Source organism: Pelobates fuscus, chromosome 8 (assembly GCF_036172605.1).
Source record: "Pelobates fuscus isolate aPelFus1 chromosome 8, aPelFus1.pri, whole genome shotgun sequence".
Taxonomy (NCBI): Eukaryota; Metazoa; Chordata; class Amphibia; order Anura; family Pelobatidae; genus Pelobates; species Pelobates fuscus.
In genome coordinates this window covers 163,671,444-163,677,443 of record NC_086324.1, presented here as the reverse complement: position 1 = coordinate 163,677,443, position 6,000 = coordinate 163,671,444, and the positions used below count along the sequence as shown (strand labels likewise).

Sequence of the window (6,000 nt, the reverse complement as noted above, 5' to 3'; positions counted from 1 at the left end):
CCGGGGACTTACTGTACTGGGGCCACCTACAGCTCGATCATCCCGGGGACTTACTGTACTGGGACCACCTACACCTCGATCATCCCGGGGACTTACTGTACTAGGACCACCTACAGCTTGATCATCCCGGGGACTTACTGTACTAGGACCACCTACAGCTTCATCATCCCGGGGACTTACTGTACTAGGACCACCTACAGCTTCATCATCCCGGGGACTTACTGTACTAGGACCACCTACACCTCGATCATCCCGGGGACTTACTGTACTGACTCATCTACCGGATTAGGAGCAGCACTAACTGAGGAACACTCACCGAATACTTAGACAGACACCGTCAAAGGTGGTAATATGGACAGCATTATATCGGGGAATAATAGCATTGGGTGGTGTGTAATAACAGTATATGGGGTATAATAGCATTGGGTGGTGTGTAATAACAGTATATGGGGGTATAATAGCATTGGGTGGTGTGTAATAACAGTATATGGGGTATAATAGCATTGGGTGGTGTGTAATAACAGTATATGGGGGTATATGATAACATTGGGTGGTGTGTAATAACAGTATATGGGGGTATATGATAACATTGGGTGGTGTGTAATAACAGTATATGGGGGTATATGATAACATTGGGTGGTGTGTAATAACAGTATATGGGGTATAATAGCATTGGGTGGTGTGTAATAACAGTATATGGGGGTATATGATAACATTGGGTGGTGTGATACATTAGATGTGGTGTGATACATTAGATGGGGTATGATAACATTGGGTGGTGTTATACATTAGATAAGATATGATGGCATTGGATGGTGTATAATAACATTAGATGGGGTGTGATATCATTGGATGGTGTATAATAACATTAGATGGAGTATGATATTGGATGGTGTATAATAACATTAGATGGAGTATGATATTGGATGGTGTATAATAACATTAGATGGAGTATGATATTGGATGGTGTATAATAACATTAGATGGGGTGTGATATCATTGGATGAGATATAAATGATTGTATATCTCTATGCATGTTGAGTGATTGCCTGCATGTTGTGTGAGTTGTATTTGTGTCTATGGGTATACGTCTACATGAATGTTGTGTGTGTATATAATGTAGAAAGAGTATCACTATGGGTTGTAATCACTAAACATCAAATTGCTGTGAATTGAAAAATGTAGACTATAGTAGCCAAGCTGGCAATATAGCGGAGTTGGAAACTTATTTTGTTCCACCAACTTTATGAATCAAAATAAAATTAAATGACCACAAAAGTTACGTACTCCCCCTGTCCTCTGCAAACTCCGTTAGTATGTCGGTGTGCAATTCTCCTGTGTTAATGCACAGGCCTTCCCTTGTCTGTTCACAACCCTTCTCTGCCCATTAGGAACCCCTCCAACCCCCCCCCCCCCCCCTCCCTCCCAGTCCCTTTCCAGGGCCATCTAACATCATTATGGGGCACTGGGGCCCTGCCTACACAACCATTCACAGGAATAAACATTTTAATTATTAACACAATTAAGCTTATATTTATTGCCACCTAATTAATTAATTGATTAATCCACACCAACGTTTGAACAATATAACATGAGCCTTGAAGTTGAAAAAATGCTTAAACAAACGATGTGTGTTGATTTTGTCTTGCTTATGTACAATGAGTACGGGTACATTGTCTTCGTCAAGGTCAATATATGAATTTGCAACAGCAAGATTGAATATACAGATAACAGCTGGTACTGAGTCCATCTAAACGTTTTAATAAGGAGGGTTTGAAGGTTCGGAATAAATCTCCCAGAATAATATACTGAAAAGTTGGCCGGCCTATGGGGCCCCTATGCTCATTAGGTAACCCAGGCAACTGCCCAGCGTGCCCATGCGTTAAGACGACTCTGTCCTCTCCACATTATTATCTTTTTAGTGGACTGAGATGCATTCTGCATCTGGACTTAAGGACTGGGACGTTTTGTCATAGCAGCCATGTTTAAGAAGCTTGGCAGACATGGAAATACCTGTTAGTATTCAACTAGCATCAATGGCATGAAGGGTTGCTAGTAGCATTAGGTATGGTGTTAGCTTGATGGCCTTACTGGCCTTTCTAATAACTACACATGTGAATTTCGGGCAATTCGGACGGTCGGGTACTTCCAGGGCCGGATTGGCCCACCGGGATACTGGGAAATTTACTGGTGGGCCGCGGCACCTGGGGCTGGGCTGACAGGTTGATCAGGCTCCTGTGATCCCGGCCGGCCATGTGTGAGCTGTGCGGTCGCACAGGACCCCATGGGAGCAGGGGGAGCCAGGTGGCCGGCACAGCTCACACATGGCCGGCCAGGATCATAAAAAAAAAAAATATTGCGGCAGGGGCGGGGATTAGCGTGCGGCGGGGCAGGGCTTAGCTGTGGTGGGGCGGGGCTTGGCTGCTGCGGGGCAGGGCTTAGCGTGCGGCGGGGGCTCTGGTTAATGCAGCATGGGAAGCAGGAAGGAGTCCCTGCTTCCCCAACAACCAGCCTCCAGGAGCTCCAAGGGATGTGGAGGTAAGAAGCAGGTCAGTGTGTCTGTGTGTGACTGCCTGTGTGTGTGTGTGTGTGTGTGTGTCTGTCTGCCTCTGTGTGTATGTATGACTGTGTGTGTGTGTGTGTGACACTGTCTGTGTGTGTGTGACTGTCTGCCTCTGTGTGTATGTATGACTGTCTGCCTGTGTGTGTGTGTGTGTGTGTGTGTGTGACACTGTCTGTGTGTGACTGTCTGCCTCTCTGTGTATGTATGACTGTGTGTGTGTGTGACACTGTCTGTGTGTGTGTGACTGCCTGCCTCTGTGTATGTATGAGTGTGTGTGTGTGTGTGTGTGAGAGAGAGACACTGTCTGTGTGTGTGTGTGACTGTCTGCCTCTGTATGTATGTATGACTGTCTGCCTGTGTGTGTGTGACACTGTCTGTGTGTGTGTGACTGTCTGCCTCTGTATGTATGTATGACTGTCTGCCTGTGTGTGTGTGACACTGTCTGTGTGTGTGTGTGTGTGACTGTCTGCCTCTGTGTGTATGTATGATTGTGTGTGTGTGACACTGTGTGTGTGTGTGTGACTGTCTGCCTCTGTGTGTATGTATGACTCTGTGTGTGTGAGACACTGTCTGTGTCTGTGACTGTCTGCCTCTGTGTGTATGTATGACTGTCTGCCTGTGTGTGTGTGTGACTGTCTGCCTCTGTGTGTATGTATGACTGTCTGCCTGTGTGTGTGGCTATCTGCCTGTGTGTGTATAACTACCTGCCTGTGTGAGTGTGTGGCTTATGGTGTGTGTGTGTGTGTGTGTGGCTGTCTGCCTGTCTCTGTGTGTGTGGATGTCTGCCTCGGTGTGTGTGTGTGTGTGTGCCTGCCTCTGTGTGTGTGGATGTCTTTGTGTGTGTGCATCTGCTAGTGAGTGAGTGAGCTTCTGTGTGTGTGTGTGTGCGCGCACGCATCTGCTAGTGAGTGAGCTTCTGTGTGTGTGTGCATCTGCTAGTGAGGGAGCTTTTGTGTGTGTGCACCTGCTAGTGAATTTGTGTGTGTGCCTGCTAGTGAGTGAGCTTGTATGTGTGTCAGTGAGCATGTCTGTAGGGATCGTGTGTGTGCTAGTGAGCTTGTCTGTAGGGAGCATGGGTGTGTCTGCTCCTGTCTGTGGTGAGCATGTGTGTGCAGTGGGTGGGGGCCCTATACTAAAATAAGGGGGGGCCTAATGTCACCCCTGAGCGGCGGGTGGGGGCCCTAAAGTAAAATGATGGGGGGGACCTATTGTCCTCCCCCCTGGCCCCCACCCCTGAACAGTGGGTGGGGGCCCTAAATTAGAATAAGGGGGGGACCTAATGTCCTCCCCCCCTGGTTCCCACCCCTGAGCGGTGGGTGGGGGCCATAATTACTAATAGGGGGGGGACCTAATGTCCTCCCCCTGGCCCCCACCCCAGAGCGGTGGGTGGGGGCCCTAAATACTAATAAGGGGGGGACCTAATGTCCTCCTTCCTGGTCCCCACCCCTGAGTGGCGGGTGGGGGCCCTAAATAAAAAATAACCCCCCCCCTCCCCCAGGTGACTAGGGGTCCCCAATCCCCTAGACACCCCCTACCCAAAAAAACTAACCCCTACCTACCCCACCTCACCCTAAAAATAATGAGGGGGGGACCTTTAACTAAGTACCTGTAAAAAAAAAAATAGAACTTACCATTCTAAGTTTTCTTTCTTCTAAAATCTTCTTTTTTCAGCCCCCCAAAAAAGGGCAAATAAAAAACCATAATAACCAACGCAATTCTAAAAAAAAAAGAAAAAAAAAACGAGCGCAAAAAAAAATAATCCATCTTCACCCATGGAGGGCTCCGCACTTACTGAACTCTGCAGGGCGGGTGAAGGCTTATAAAGCCTTGCCCCGCCCTGCAATTAGGCTCAGAGCACTCTGATTGGTGGGTTTAAGCCATCCAATCAGAGTGCTCTGACAGGTAAATGAAGAGACTGACAGGTAAGTCTCTACATTTACCTGTCACAGCACTCTGATTGGTTGGTTTGAAATCCACCAATCAGAGTGCTCTGTGTCATTTTACACAGCGTGGGAAAGTTCTTTGGAATTTTCCCACGCTGTTTAATTTGACTCATAACTCTCTGATTGGTGGTTTTTTTATTTGGCCCTTTTGGGGCTGAAAAAATAAGATTTTAGAAGAAAGAAAACATCGAATGCTAAGTTTTTTTTTTTTTTTACAGGTACTTAGTTAAAGGTCCCCCCCTCATTATTTTTAGGGTGAGGGGGGTAGGTAGGGGGTAATTTTTATTGGGGGGAGGGGGTGACTAGGGGTTTGGGGACCCCTAGTCACCTGTGGGGGGACGACTTTTTTTAAGGGCCCCCACCCGCCGCTCAGGGGTGGGGGCCAGAGGGGAGGACCTTAGGTCCCCCCCTTATTAGTATTTAGGGGCCCCACCCGCCACTGAGGGGTGGGAGCCAGAGGGGAGGACACTAGCTCCCCCCTTTATTCCAATTTAGGGCCCCCACCCGCCGCTCAGGGGTGGGGGCCAGGGGGGAGGACATTAGGTCCCCCCCTTATTTTACTGTAGGGCCCCCACCAACCGCTCAGGGGTGGGGGCCAGGGGGGAGGACATTAGGTCCCCCCCCTTATTAGTATTTAGGGCCCTCACCCATTGCTCAGGGGTGGGGGCCAGGGGGGAGGACATTAGGTCCCCCCCTTATTTTACTGTAGGGTCCCCACCCACCGCTCAGGGGTGGGGTTCAGGGGGAGGACATTAGGTCCGCCCCTTATTCTAATTTAGGGCCCCCACCCACCGCTCAGGGGTGGGGCCCAGGGGAGAGGACATTAGGTCCCCCCCTATTCTGATTTAGGGCCCCCACCCACCGCTCAGGGGTGGGGGTCCGGGGGAGGACAATAGGTCCCCCCCCATTATTTTACATTAGGGCCCCCACCCGCCGCTCAGGGTTGGGGGCCAGGGGGAGGTCATTAGGTCCCCCCTTATTCTGATTTAGGGGCCCCACCCGCCACTCAGGGGTGGGGGCCCGGGGGAGGACAATAGGCCCCCCCCCATTATTTTACATTAGGGCCCCCACCCGCTGCTCAGGGGTGGGGGCCGGGGGGGCAATAGGACCTTATTTTTTTTTTTTTTTTTTTTACAGTGAGCAGCCACAGGCTGCTCACTGTTTAATAGACATGCCCCTACTCGCGGTATAGCGAGTAGGGGCATAATTTACTAATACTAAGTAATCTTTACTTAGTATTAGTAAATTTGGCTGAAAGACCAATTTAGGTCTTTCAGCCTTTTAGTAGATATCTCCCTAATACCGTGGGAATTAGGGAGTTATCTACTTATTCATTCCTGTCATTACACTGACTGGCCAAGTAACTTACATTTTATATGAATGTATGTTACTTGATTGTTGTAAGTGTTGCAAATGCTTACAGCTGAATCCTGGCTATGTTTGTATACTTTATATATTTTATTACAAATATTTGTTACAATGTAACATTCTTCT

At 48.6% G+C, this 6,000-nt stretch overlaps 1 protein-coding gene across 1 annotated transcript in view; it reads left to right on the top strand.

The window, feature by feature from the left end:
• The first annotated feature begins 266 nt into the window (after window positions 1-266).
• Window positions 267-6,000, top strand: part of SCNN1B (sodium channel epithelial 1 subunit beta) — a 41,764-nt gene continuing 36,030 nt past the window's right edge. Inside the window, exon 1 of the mRNA XM_063430635.1 lies at window positions 267-343. The gene's annotated coding sequence lies outside the window, so the exon portion shown is untranslated. The remainder of the gene's footprint in view (window positions 344-6,000) is intronic.